Source organism: Tachypleus tridentatus, unplaced genomic scaffold (assembly GCF_004210375.1).
Source record: "Tachypleus tridentatus isolate NWPU-2018 unplaced genomic scaffold, ASM421037v1 Hic_cluster_2, whole genome shotgun sequence".
In the NCBI taxonomy this organism is placed as follows: Eukaryota; Metazoa; Arthropoda; class Merostomata; order Xiphosura; family Limulidae; genus Tachypleus; species Tachypleus tridentatus.
Window position 1 is genome coordinate 33,031,894 of NW_027467782.1, and position 15,771 is coordinate 33,047,664.

General features: G+C 30.5%; 2 long non-coding RNA genes across 2 annotated transcripts; both read left to right on the plus strand.

Moving 5' to 3' along the window:
• The first annotated feature begins 244 nt into the window (after window positions 1–244).
• Window positions 245–13,725, plus strand: LOC143242684 (uncharacterized). The gene is made up of 4 exons (XR_013023141.1): window positions 245–552; window positions 3,423–3,509; window positions 5,712–5,811; window positions 13,642–13,725. It is a non-coding gene; the product is annotated as an uncharacterized LOC143242684 (long non-coding RNA).
• LOC143242685 (uncharacterized) lies at window positions 6,718–11,262 on the plus strand. Its single transcript, XR_013023142.1, has 2 exons — window positions 6,718–6,855; window positions 10,808–11,262. It is a non-coding gene; the product is annotated as an uncharacterized LOC143242685 (long non-coding RNA).
• Window positions 13,726–15,771: the final 2,046 nt, after the last annotated feature.

A 15,771-nucleotide genomic window follows, 5' to 3' on the forward strand; every position in this document is an offset into this window, starting at 1 on the left:
TCCTATTTGTCACCTTTTAACCTCATAATACTGCTAGAATTACAAAATATTCTATTCTACTAACAATGACAAGAATATAAGCATACGTAAGCTTTTTAATATTCTTAATATGACGAGAATTTTCTTGCAGATTCGCTTGGCACTTTTGGAATTGTAGGGTAAATTCGATAACACATGTAGCTTACTACGGGTCACTGACAATTTGCAAGCAAAATATTGCATTCAATACGTTGGGGTTAAAGATATGATGCAGTAAAATGTTTATAGATTTATTTATGTGAAGTGATCACCCCAAGGAAAAATCAAACGAATCAGAAAAGAAAATTTACAAGAAGAAAAAAGTGAAACATATTTAAATTTTATTGTCGTGTACAAGGACATTGTAAATATTAACCAGTGCAATATTTGTACTTGTAAAAATGTACTGTAACTTGAATTTATCGTAGCTGCTAAGCCTAATGCTGGTCTGTGAGGGTTAATACGAAAACGAGTTAGTTAACCACATAATTAATAATTGTTCATTCTCATTACAAGTAGTGTCTGCCGAATTATGTAAGTAGATTTGGACAACATTTTAAAATGAAATTATTAGTATATAACTTATAAGTTGGGACTACATAAATTGTAAATTTACAATTTTTAGACTTTAAAGGCAATGGTGAAAAACGTGCTTTGAATTGTGGCTCTATTGTAATCAGAAAAAGGTATTTCTAGTGGTTGAGTGAGTCCTACAGGTTATTATGGTTTTATTCTTACTGTCACTTGTACACGTGAAGCAACTAGTAAAGCTTCAAGAGCACTTAACAGGGCAAGTACTTCTCTTTATAACTTAATTGTATTAATGACTCTTTATGTGCAAGTTTTAAACTATGAAAAACTAGTTTTTATAATATTAAATAGTTTTTCATTAAATCAAATTCAGATACAAGACCAAAAACAGCATGGGTAGATAATTGCACTTTGCAGTCACTTCGGATCTTTAGTTAATTGGTTGATACCTTTACCAAAACCTGATTGGCCAAAATACAGATAACTGTTGCACACTTTGTGAAAATTTGATCTACAGCTGGCCACAAAACAGATGTCAACATGCTACAACATTCAGTGATTAAGTGTGCTGATCCTGTATTGATAAAGTAACATTGATACAGGAAAAGAAGAAAGTGACTTGTAAGTTCAAAGTGACAGTGTAGATGTAATGGTTCAGACTTAGAGGTCAAAATTGCATAAAAAACAGGTGTGAAAGAACTGCAAGGTAATTTAAAAGTATGAAGAAAGAAAATAAAGGACTGATTCATCTATTCCACTGGAGAGTGATGAAGATGAAATGTCTAGCAGAACTTCTGAGGATCCCATGGAGTTTGTGACACTGAATGAATGATGCAGATAATCCAAAAATTGAAGTGTAAAAGCAAGACGTTGTGGTATTTCAACATGGCACAGGAGCAATGCCGATTCAATTTGGTATTGAATGCACAACAACATTAAACTTTCCAAATCAAGAAGCTCGATGAAAAGCATCAAGTTTCAGTGCTCTTGAAAGAACAGTTGATTGCTTGCATTCTGCATGGCAGGATTAAGGATTTTTAGTACTACATTACTTCCAGGAGATCCAGATGATCTTATGAACATGACTGGAAATACAATTAAATCTGATGATACAAAACTATTCTCATATGCCAATAATGTGCAACAAGTTTTGCCAGAAAAGTTATATTTGCACTGATATTCTAGTCAATGATGTTTAAAGAAATGAAAGATAGATTGAAGAACAAACTTTTGAAATAGCTAGATGAGAATTATCCCACTGATGTGAAGGTCATGGCCTTTGTACCTACTCTGAAAACAAAAAGCAAGAATGAGAACAAATAGTTAATAACATAACATACACATCTTCCAAGTTTACTACTGTGTACTATGGGAGTCAAAAACTTTCAATAGCATTACTAAATCTGCATATTTTTTTCATAAAACTTTGTAGGAGATTTTTGTTCAACCAGAAAACTCTAAAAGTGAGTTTTAGCTCATTCTAGAATGATTTTATTTATTAAGGATAGCCATTCAGCACAAATCCTGGGTGTCTGGCCTGTGGAAGCAGTGTTAAAATTTGCAAACAGTCTAAAAAAAGTTGATTTATTTATATCAACCATTTGTAATTTTAATGTATATGAACAGAAACTAAAATAAATTGTTATCTGTGTTGATGGAGGCACTATTTTTCTCTCACTTTGACTATCTGAATTAGATTTACATTGCTTAGCTTTAGGCCAGACCATAAAATAACTTGTTGCAAAATTCATGGTTAAATTTCAAAATTTCTTAATCAGAATGAGAATTGATACATGAGTTAGTTTCATGCAAAGTAATCAATTAATTTTATGAAAATAATCAACTTGTGTGTCCAATTATTACCATCTTCAATATTCAGTAATCAAAATTAATCTTTTTTAGAGGCAGTTCACGTCTTGCACAGAAAGCTGTCTTTATGTCTGCCTTAGAAATTTCCATGCTACTTGTGAAGTTCTGCTGATTGTGTGAGTAACTAATTTCCTCACACAGGTTGTGTAGTAATGATGGATTACAGTCATGTTGACTAATTGTTTTTTCAATTACATTGTGATGCTTCTTGTTTGGTGATATTGTTTTGTCTGGTGCACATGAGATGGTGTGTCAGGTAAAGATGAGACTGTTTCTTGTTTCTGTTTTTTATAGTATTCTTTGGCTAGTGTATCAAATCTGATTTTGAAATAACCAAATACTTTGTTGAGGTCAGAAAATGACTGATTTGGGGTATATTCAGTGGTGATGCACACCAACACACACACATCCTAAATAGATCAGATGAATTTAAGTTGGGTCTGATAAAGGCAAATTCTGGGTGTTATTTACTTCATTTTACTGCTTTAATATCATGCTGAAAAGGTGTGGTCAGTTCTTATAAACTTATGAGAAGACAGTGCATTAGCATTCAAAATATTAGTCAAACAAGGTATCCAAGGCTACCTTAACTTTTACCAGTGTTTGAAACTGCAGAATTTTCTGTTGACCTTTTAACATGTCTTTAACACTTTGTAATTTCATAATTATCATCAACATTGTCTGTAGAAAAGTATGAAGAAAAACAGTATGAAAGGCTGTGTAAAATAATACTTCCATATAGTTATCTTATAAGTACCACATTAATGTCAAATTCATAAAGTGTAATTTTCATCTTAACAGCTGTCACATTTTCTTTATTTTTAATGAACATTTATTACATAATATGTTTTGAATATTTTAAAACTCTAATTATCTTTGTAATGCATAATTTGTTTACTTAATCAGTGAAATAGTATGCCATGTTTATTAAAGTTATTGATACAAAGGTTCAAACAAATTGTTGGTAATATAAGAGTAATCACCCTCTACTCACATTACCTTAGGTAGATCAACAAGTAGGAAGAAAAAGAAGGAAATTGAGGACCTGAACTTGACATTAAAATCTGTAACAACACAGAAAGATGAGAAAGGTAAAATACTACTCTTTATATTAAGAAATAGGTTTTTTTCTGTCACCTTTCCTTGCTTGTGGAGAATGAAGTTAATGTTAGATAACACTGCACAACAAAGTTTTTGCTTCTTGAACACTGTTGGGTGTTCCTTATAGATGTTTGGCTGCTGATCATGAAAATCACGTCCACATTTGCCCATTACGTATAATTTCATTGAAATCTTCAGTTTTGCTACAATGGGAAAACAATATCAGGGCAACTGGAATTTGTCAATGCTTGCTGACTACTCTTGAACACTGGAACGTGATGCACTGGACATTGAATACAAACAAAAAATCAGGAGCAAAACACTTTTAATTATGTTGAACTTAATAGTGTATTACAAACATAAACACAATTAAATAAGTTATTGCCAGTAAACAGTTAACTGACTATTTCTCAAAGTTTCTACTGATGAAGCAAAACCAAAACTATATTTGTGCATTCCCACCAGATACCTGCCACAATCAGCAAAACCTTTTCAGGAAGCAAAAAATTTCAAAAAAATTGTTGTGCAGTATAATTTTTGTATGGAGTGTAAAGGTTTATTATTTTAATTTTACCTAATACAAATGCTAGATTAGACTAGCTTTCTCATAAGTTATTTCTATGTAATTCAATAGAGAGTGTGAGCAGGAAATTCTGAAATTTGTATATTCCCATTGTTGTATCACTTTCCAGTAACATAACAAGTATGTGATATGTATCTTAGGACAACTGGTGATACCAAAACAAAATTGAGAACAATGTTTTGACCTTCTTAGGTCATCTCCAGATTAACAAAGAAGGAGTTTGCAACAGTTGTCCTGAAATACATTTTTACTTCAAGTTGGTTTCTCGTCATCATGAAATATGTGATATATTGTTAATCACTTAACCTCTCCCTACATGTTGATATGGCATGTTTTTGTAAACATATAAATACAAAGATTTTTCTTTTTTTTTCTAGTGTTGCTTTTGCTTGTTTTGAAGTGGTGTAAAATGAGCAGGAGAATATGTCAATGTGAGGTTTAATAGTACTAAAAACATAGGATTTTATAGTTAACTGAAGACTTTTAAAATTACTACATAAAATGTTATTAATACAGATTATCTTTGGATACATCAATGATCTGGCTGTCTAAGTTGGTGATAAAGGATTTTAAGATATTATTTTTTAGAAATAGCAAATAACATAAGTTGAATCTTTCAAACTGAGTTATTCAAGAAAAGTTAAAATACTTTCCAGAATTATTATGGTTTTATACCTTATGTATTATATAGAAACTGAAATACATCATGATGTATTCTACCATATTAATATTGCTCTTGACATGTAGTCTTAAATGTGTTTAAAGATGGAACCTCTTTGCTTTCTACTTTTAGAGATACATTTCCCTGACATAAGTGAGGATTTTTTAGCATTAGTCATATATAAAGAATTTCTAAAGTGTGGAACATCAGGTTTACAATTTCACCCATTTAAAGTTCTAAATATTTATTTTTCATTATTTTTTTAAGGTCTGGCACTAAAATTGTACTAATGTATAACTTGTAATTATAAATATTTATTCTTTATCAGTGAGAGTTAAATATTTTCTTTCGAGATTGGTTGGAAAGAAATACAGTTTTATTCCATATGAGTTCTGTAGTTATAACACTTAGCAGAGACATAAATCAGGTAGATAATTGTGACTAACCAACAATAATTGGCTTTATAAGTACAATGACATTATTTACGTAGCTAAAACTCATTCAAAACAAAAGCATAAGCTATTATATTACTGTAACTTTAATGAATGTTATTTTTATACATCTTAAAATGCATGTTGGTACATTTTTTATCTGTTTTATAACTTTAAAAATTAAAACAACTTATGTAACAAGTGTGTGGTACAAGTATTGTGTACATATTAACTAAAAGCATGAATTATTATACTGTACATAACTATCTTTAATATTAAATGAGTTTTCATAATTTTTGTGTGTTTTTCAATAGTTAGGTCACTGATATTCTTAGGGTGAATCAAAACAAGTGATAAAAGTCTGTTTAATGTAAATCACATACCACAGCATTGAAGTGTTTTATCTTGTTACTCTCAACAAGGCTACAGTTCAGTTATATTCATCTCTTGCAGAAAGGTGATATAACTATTTTAATTTCAGGAACTGATCCTAAATCTGTACTGTATGTTTTATAAGTAAGGACAGTGTAAGAAAGGTGACAAATGCAAGTTTTCCCACGATGATGTTGAAAATAAGAGTGAAAAGAAGAGTATTTATGTAGACTTGAGAGATGAAGGTAATGTAGTTTATTTTTTATCTATGTATCTATTATCTACTAAAAAATGTAAAGTATAAAGGTTTTTTAAATCAACTGTATGGTTTTCTGTGTTTGCATTATTAGTGTTAGACTACTGAAGCATTTTAAGAGTTTAAATGACAATCTTCAGTTGTACCTTTTTAAAAATTAATGTAGATAAATCTAATTCTGTTAAGGGTTTATATCTTTCATTTCAAATATAAAAGTTTAAATTCTATATTTTTTTGGTCAAGATGAATTTTTATCTAATAAATAATTTGGATTTCAATCAATTATTGCATACTGCACTTGATAAACCAGAATAAACATATGATATCATAGAAGAATATTCCTGCAGCTTTCAAATAGTCAAAAATATTTTCAGAAGTAAAACCACAACAACAAAAGAAACAAAATTCCTGTCTTTGGTATTTTCCTCTTTTTCCTGAGCCTTACATTGAGGTCACTTGTTCACATTTATGAAAGCTCTGGGTATCTAATATGTTGACAAACCAAATTACTGCTGCAGTAATATATGATCAGTGTATTGACTATAGAAATTCCCATTATAGCTAAACATGCTACTGGTAAGATTTTCCAGGAATTTAATTCAACGTTATATACAGACTAATTCTAAGGAAATTAGATTCATGGGTTTAGCCACTGATTTCTTCTTCTTTTCAGTAAAACAATGTTTCTGAGTAAGAATGTAATCAATAAGAAGACATTTGGAGTCTGTTTTTCTTTGTTTTTAACACTTTTTATTTTAGCCTGTCATATTCCACACCATTTCAAGAGTTTTAGTTTTCCACTACTTTTCATGCTTCCAAGTTGTTTGTTTTGGGAGAGAATTGCTCTTCTCATACTTTTGTTTCTGTTGATACCAGTTCTACCAGGGGACGGTACATGTTGATAAACTTTACCACACTTCAAATCTGGTTGATATACCTATGGTAGTTGTGACTCAGATGTCATTTGTGTGGCTTTACTCTTATTTACACATGGGAGAATTGAGTATTTCATGTCATTAATGTATGGATTTTGGTAAGTTAAATATTTATATGTCTTTATTCACCTAAGTTATTTTAAATGAATTGTAAATGAGATGTTGATTATTAATTGTGTTATTACTAGATACATTTAATCACTTTGCAAGTACATTAATCTTACATACTTTGTGGTCTCAACAGATTTCATGGCTTTGTTAGTTCATTATTAGTAATTTAACTAGGTATGTTTAGCCTAGATTATTTGTAAGTTACAATTATTACTACTAGTAACATATAATTATTTTATTTTTCAAAATTGTTAATCATGTGCTAAACCATTTTCTCTTCATAATCCACAATTTAAAATTCTTCCCACAGTGTCCACTTCATTGCCTATATCATGTTTTCCATTTCAGGACTTTCCTGTTTGTTTGGACAAACCTCAATTCTTTTCACTCTATGATAATTTGTGCTCTTCTCTCTATGAATAACTAGATAATGTTTGCTTCTGCTCATTCACAGTCCATAGACCACACTCCACTGATTCTACAAGATACAATAGGGGGAGGATTCCTCATGACAGTGGGGAAATCCATTCTTAACTCCTCTCAATAACCCATTCATTTGGGTAGTTTTCTTCTTTTCAACCTCATTTGGGCCTAGCCTTCTCCTTTTCAGGTTTGGAGCAAGCAGTTCACATGTTCTTCACCTCATATTTCTTGCAGTTAAATGTATTCTATCTTTGTGGGGATGTGAACTATGGATCAAACTTGTTTGTATTCACTTTAGTGGGAACTGAGAGATCAGTGAAACTTCTCACCCATACACACTGCCTGCATCCATATAATAGTAACAACATTTACTAGTTCATGTCTTGCATTATGTATTGTATGTTGTAAAATGTTTTCATTTTAACTTTAATTTTCTTCATTAGTAAAACTTGTGATTTCTTTACTAATGTGATGTTAACGTGCATCTGCTTACAGAAGAACTGAATCATTTAACCAATCAAAATAAGTGTTTGTAATAATTATTTTAGCAATTAATCAAAATTATGATTGAATCAGTTGTCATGTTAATAATAAACTAATTGAAATTAATGTTTCTAGTTATTCCAAATATCAGATGATCAAAATATTTGTTAGGTACAAACTTACATAAGAGGCAGGTGTGGGGATGCTTTACGACTTCCATTTCCATTAAATTTACTATTCCTGTCATTGTTACTGCAAAGCTACAGAAGCTATCTATCACTGCACCAATTTTGAACCATTGACTGTCAGCTTTCTGGCTATTTTAATAATAAGGTGTAAATTTATTGTATTTTGATTTTTTCTCAACACTGTGTAATGTTTGTACATTACAATTGTATCACTATTATTTAAGGTTGTATAAGCATGAGCAGATCTAGGGCAGGAACCTAAGTGGTCCAGTCATTCATATTTTTAGTAGTTAATAACTTTATTCTTCTGTTTTGTATAAGAGAATGCAGGTGAGGTGAATGGATCCATCGGGGTAAACTTTATGCACATTTTCAGAGATTAATAATAATATTGTTTAATATTATATTTAAATAGACATTAATTTAAGGTAGAGATCAAGGGAGTTGAAACCCCATCCCTTCTAGCTCTTCTTTTTTAATGTAATACCTGTATCATTTAATGTTTTTTATCTGTGGGGTCTTAACTCCTCCCTCCATTTCCCCCCATTCATTTAATTAGGAAAACAGTCAATAGTATTGAAAATAAATATTAGGTTTCAATATCTGTTTGATTGGTCTATTAATTACCTTTATTATTATTTATTTGAATTTACTTTATTTTGAATCTGTAACAGTCAGGTGTAGATTCAGCCATTAACTTATGAATACAATAATATGAACATCAACTGAATGTTTCCCTGGTAAATTATCAGGCCTTGGCTTTTTTCCAGAAATTAACAGTGTGCATGTATTCTAGACTTTATGGAGATTTGTTTTTAATAAAGTTAGCATTATTTTCTGAATTTATAATGCACAGTGGAGGATTTAGACATTTTCATTGTTGGTTGGTTAGCTTGGCATTTCATGGTGCAAAGCAACTAGGCTGTCTGCACCAGACATTTTGGTAATGAAGTTAGAAAAAAATTACCTTTTTTATCTAAATGGTAATAAAAAAACTTTATTTTAACCAAAATTTTGAAAAAAATTTATGGTTATTATTTCTTACATCATTTGTAGCCCTTATATTTATGACACTTGTAGCTCTTGTAACATATGCCTACTTTAAAATCTGTTTTCATTGTTTGAAAGTTATAATGTCACAAGTGTTTTAGTACTGTTGATATCAAAATAAGTAAAAATGCAAGTGACAAAAAAGAATTGAAAACAAACTCATGTTTGCAAACACTAAAATGTGAATAGAGGTGTAGACATGGTTTTCCTTTCAAAATATAATAATTTATTTCAATTAAAGTTTAAAATGTTTGTTTTTATTTTCCAATTGATCACATTAGTAGAAATAAAGATATAGATTTTAAATTGTTCATTACAACCTATATGAACTAATAATAATGGACTTTCTAATTAATTTTATCACTAATGACTTGTAACACAGGTATAAATAATAAAAACAATGAATGTGATGTACACTTATTAATTAAACCACTAGAAGTCTAATTGGACCCCCTCTTCATAAAAGAAAGAAAGAGAAACTATTCTTGCTATGATAACAGTTGTTGAGAAAGTTTAAATGTACTTGGATATAGCACATAGACTATCATGTGTTGATAAAGTTAAAATATAGGTTGTTTTTTATAGCTTTGTAAAGTTTCTTTTGTTGTGAATTCTGAATGTATTTGTGTATAAAATTATATTTTAAAGCTAAAGAAATTTTATTCAAAGAGGAAATGTATGATAACTTTGCATAAGGTAAGTAAGCTTATACAGTTTAAAGATGGGTTGAACTGATAACAAATCTTATTAAAAGTTTAACATGATAATGAATGTATAGTGTTTGGAAAAAGTTTTGTCATCATCAGGAAAGATAGGCCTTGTGCAACACAACAACATGGTATCCAGCTAAAGTGAAGCCCTTTCAGATACCTTATGCAATGAAATACAGTGGAGTGCCGTTAAGATGCAGTATTTGGGGAGTCAACCTTGTTAACCACGGCTTAATAGGTCCTTGGATTAAACCTTTGTGACTGAAAAGCGAAGTCGCCAACAGCTCAGAAACTGAAGTGATGTCTATTGGGTGTGTGGCTAATATTTATACAATTCCATAAAATATTGGATTATCGAATTTAAAATAATACTTTAATTATTGATCACTTTTTTCACGGATTTACAGCGGATTAAGTTTAATGTATGGAGAGGTGTGATTCGGTAACAATGGCAGCCTCCATAAAGCTGGCATACAGAGCGGATAAGGTAGATTAACGGTCAATTTCTACTGTAATATATTCTAGTTATTTCCCAAATTAAAGCAAATCCTTTTTAAATATCTCCTTGAAGTTATAAAGCCAGGATTAAATTTGTAAGCCACGTTTTTGCACTTTCTTAAATTAGTGGTGGTGGCGATAATCCTCGCTCATATTCGTCATGTCAGTGTCAGCGACAAGGAGAGTGTGAAAACTTTAGAAAGCCAGGTAGTAGATTTAATACATCAAAATTCTGGGACAAGACTTGCTACAGCGGCTTAAGCAATTTGCGGTTTAATGGCTCCACTGTACCTTACAAAGCAGGAAGCTGAGGCAATGTTGGAAGCTGGGTGTTAAGCCTTCAAATTTAGCCTACCATTTACCAGTTTTAATCACAAAAATTAGAGATAGGTTAACTGTTTCTAAATAAATTTCCAAAAGCTGAATCTTGTGATGAAGTTCAACTCTGAAACTATGGACAACCTAGAAATTATAAGGTCAGGTTCTCTTCAAAGATCAACCTCAGTAAAGGTTATTGCCAAATCCTAATGAAGACAGGATTTACAGAAGACAGCATTTTTAATACTAGATGGATTTACCAATTTCAGCAGGTGCCAAGTCAACTCTGCAGAAACATTCAACTGTATGATAAGGATGATGCTGTGCAACACCACCAATATCAAGCACTATGCAGATGCCATCCTGACACTGTGAAATGGGATAACAACAAAATATTTTGTTACCAACTGGAATATAGAAAGTTTAATAACTAAAATATCAGAAAGCTCACAAATAAGTCTGTTTTTAATATTTATACATTATGAGTGTCAGTATCAGTTTTTTTAAATAGATGAATGTGTTTCATGGTAACCACAAGTTTCATCACATGTTAAGTATACCATCACTGAGATGTTTTGAGAGAACAAACCAAATGCATCACCTTTTACAGTTACAAATTTATATATGATCTGTACATGTCTGACTGTCAAGTTTTTAAATGACAAAAATGTATTTTCTGTGTGTTTAATGCTTAAAAACAACATTAAATAGAAATATTTTATAACTTATGTACTTTCCATCTAAGTGGTATTGTAAACAAGTTAGAAAATCTTGATTTTCTGTATTAGAACTTACTTTTTTAGTGGGGGGTTTCTTCTTAAAAATGCTTAACAAGTTTACAATTTTTGTAAATTAGTTCTGTTTAAGGATTTAAACATCTACAGTTTGTATTTATTACCACCAGTTAAGAGTACTTATGAAAGAAGCAAAAATTATGCAAAGGACAACATTAATTGTGTTTATTAAAAGTAAAACAGTAACTATAAACAGAGCATCAACCAAATAACTTTATTATGCTTTAAGCAATCTCAAGTTATGCAACCTCTTTGCTTCATACAATATACATTTCAGTGTATAGGTATATTATTAAACCTGATGATGACAAAACTTTTTCCAAACACTATACATTCATTATCATGTTAAACTTTTAATAAGATTTGTTATCAATTCAACCCATCTTTAAACTGTATAAGCTTACTTACCTTATGTAAAGTTATCATATATTTTCTCTTTGAATAAAACTAAAACTATAGCTTTAAAATATAATTTTATACACAAATACATTCAGAATTCACAACAAAGGGAACAGAAAAGATAAGTAATTAATATGATTTTAATCTGTAATTTTTGATATTGCATTAGTTTTAGAACTAGCGCTCACACCCATGAAATGTGTAAAGCTAAAATTCAATGTTGGATGCTGATCAAACTCAAAACTAGTAGTAGAGGTAGTTGTAAGTTAATTATTGCAAATACAATTTAAAGTTCTTCAAAGTGTGTATGAGACTGGGATAAATGGCTCATTTATTATCTGAGTTCACAATATTTTGTGACACAATAACTTGTAAGTTATTCAAAATTTCGAATATTTGTTGGACATCAGTTTGTTTGTTTAGAATTAAGCACAAAGCTGCACAATGGGCTATCTGTGCTCTGTCCACCAGGGGCATCGAAACCCAGATTTTAGTGGTGTGAGTCTGCAGACATACCGCTGTGCCATTAGGGGCTTGGACATCAGTATGAGCAATTTTCTAACATCTAAATTGAATTTTATTAGGTGTCAGTTAAGTCCTCAAATGTTACCTAAGAGTATTAATAATAGACGTAATACACTTAGCAGATTAAGTGAAAAATGTTAATTCTTAAAGCTTTTGTCTTTGATTGATAATATAGTATCAAAGAAACTGCTGTTGTAGCATATAATACAACTCATTTAGGACATTCATTTGAAGCATTCTTGGAAATTTCATACACACACATATATATTCTTGTGGGATCACTGGCCATTAACAGGGAGCCAAAGGGTCTAATATTACTGAAGATGAAAACATTTTTAAATTGTTCAGTTACTTATTTTGCTTATGCTTGTGATTTTTTTGGATAAAATACAAATAATTTTCACAATAAAATGTTATTACGTAAATTTCAAATATTTGCACATTTTATAGAAATGTAATATAAAAACATTTTCACCATTTTAGTGCTAATTTGATAAAAAATACGTATATACTGACTATACTTCATATATGTATATATACAGTCATAAACTATAGCAGTTTATAAAATAATTTTTAAAGATATTTTAAGTGTAATATTTTTATCATTTGAGTTATCTATGATTACACAAGATAACATCTACACTCTCACATAATTTTGAAGGTATTTTTTTGAACATTTAATTATTTTCCTATTGTAAATAATATGATATGATGATGGATTTCTGATGAATCTTTGTAGGTAATGGAGCCTTTTAACAATAAAATATTGTTTTCACTGCATAATGCTCCTGTCTTACTGGTAAATATCAGTTATTCTCTTTGAAATGAAACATCTGTTTTCAATTGCCTAACTTTAAACTTCATACAACTTTTGAACCACTTACTTAATCAAATAAAATTCTGGTTCTTATTCCATAGTATCAACTATTATTTGTATCTTGATAAAATTATTGCAAATATTAACAACAAAGGCACCATATATAAATATACTCTTTAAAAAAAGAAAAGGCAAAGGGATATTTTTGTTATTTTAAAGAGAAATATGTGTAATAACGTTACAAGCTCAGAGTATGTGATGTTACGTGTTAAGGCACTGATTGTCAGACCAAAATGACAATAAAAGTTGTGCACTTTGAAAACGGAGGAAAACATCGGATTTTCGCCAAAACGCATGCGTATCAATAAATTTGTTTGAGAGATCTGCAAAACGGCTCGTTTGGGTTGAAAATATTTTACATAGAAGCGAACAACGTTTCGACCTTCTTCGGTCATTGTCAGGTTCACAAAGAAGAGGTAACTGACCGAAAGCTACCTGAGTATCGGAATGTAGAGGCGGTATTAGATGTTTGAATATATAATTTATTTATTTTATTATATTAATATAGCACCATCACAAGGCTATGGAATCGTCACCAACAACATGGATCAACTCGTGACCGTCCACGATCTGGCAGACCTCGTGTGACCGCGCCCGCTACAGGATCACTACATCGGTTACGTCACCTTCGGGATAGGACCACCACTGCGACGTCTACTGCTTCAACAGTCCTTTTGCACATTCGAGAATCTTACGGACTTCGCCTTTGCAGACTTTGGATGTTCAGCAGTGACTGTGCAAAGTTTCACACATGTCACACAGAACTACCGGAATAAACTTGTTAACAATATGTCTTATATTCTGCCTTTTGCGTTTCTTTTTTTGAAGACTATATGTTTTGAATCCCATTAGAAAATAATAGTGGTGTAAAGGTTTAAAATTATTTAAGTATGATTATTTACACACATTGAAAAACCTTCAGTAGTTTAATGTATTTGATTGAGGTGAAAAAAGCTAAAAGAATTAGGAATCGTGTTTTTTAGAGAAATTTATAATTTGAAAACAAGAAGGCTATTTTAACCTTGATATAAGATTTTGATGTGGGGTACCATTGCATTTAACAGCTTATAAGGCTCTCTGGCATACAACAACTACAGTAGTGGTTGGAATACTATTGATGTCAGTAGTTTGTTATAACAACAGTTTTTATAATATGAAGTTTGTAAATGTTAACTTAGAAAGGTATTCACTCCATAACAACTGTTATACAAGTGTTCATTGTCTGTTCCCTAGTAGAACAGAGGTTAGTGTTTGAATTTATAATGTTAAAGTCAGGGTTTTGGTTCCTTTTGGTAGACACAGCAGATAGCCGTTGTTGCTTTGCTATAACAAAACAAACACATTCTGTCTGATATGTCTAGAATATTATCTACCATCCACTCACCGTATTGTCTGACTGAAATTATATATGAATGAAATCATTAGATCATTAATGCATATAATAAACCTTTGAAGTCCAAAGTACATGTAGTTTTTATATTAATTAATGCATTCAGAGGGATTTTATGTTTCTAGCTTGTTACATTACATTCTCAAAGTATATTTGCAATTTTTCTTCATTTTGTTTCACACAACTATTTAAAAGTTATTATAATTTATCAGAATATGTCACTTTTATGACTGAACCTTTTTATATTTATTATTCAGTTAAAATAATAACATTTGGTCAATCTACAATCTCTTAAAGGTGAAAAAAAAATATATCTGAGGTATCTCATATCCTTATGTTTTCATTATCAGTTTTGAGTGTTATTTTTAGGAGTCACAAGACAATGGAAAAACTCCATACATATAAAAAATTTGCTAATGTGTTCATTGGTTATGTAGCAGCGGTAGTGGATTTATTAAGTGGAAGCTGACGTATGCTCTCCATAGAGAGCCATTGTGTGGGTTTTCTGTACATTAAAACACAGCTGGCTACAGTACAATGTTTTATCACATTTTAACACTACTGGTATGTATTTTTTTTTCTGGTCATAATCAGCTATGTTTTTTGAGTGGTTGTGATACATGCTTTATTAAATAGTGAGGTTTAACTACATTGCTTTATTAGGTAATTATAGCCTTTAGGTGTTAATTATCATCCCTATCTGGTAAAACATAACAGAAGTAATCATGTTGTATATTTTGTTTTTTAGTGAGGTATGAGTTTAGTGCATTATGTAATCATAATATTTGATTATTGTCCTGTTGAGATGTTTATCCAGTGTTTTGGTATCATGAAAATTCTAGTTAAAATAATGATATCTAGATATTTTCAAACATTTGTTAACTTTTCATAAGTTTATACAATCGCTGTCTTCAGCGATATTTACTCGTGAAAAACTTTAAAGGAACTCAACATTAACAGTTTTTATGCCCCTGTAAAAATGTTTCTTGTGCATAACATCAGGATCATAAAAGCAAGAATTTGTTTATCCTTTTTAATACTACTAAAATATTAGTGTATAAACATTTGATCATTTTTTTAGGTTTTGTAATGTCATTAAAACTTTTAATTACTTTTCCATTATTTACAATTTGTTACCCTCTTGTAAGTTACAAAAACAATGTGCTCATTACCTTTAAAGGAGTTTCAAAATGACAGGGTTTATAATTTTGTTGTTTTCTGACAATAATTTTATAATAGCTCAGGCTG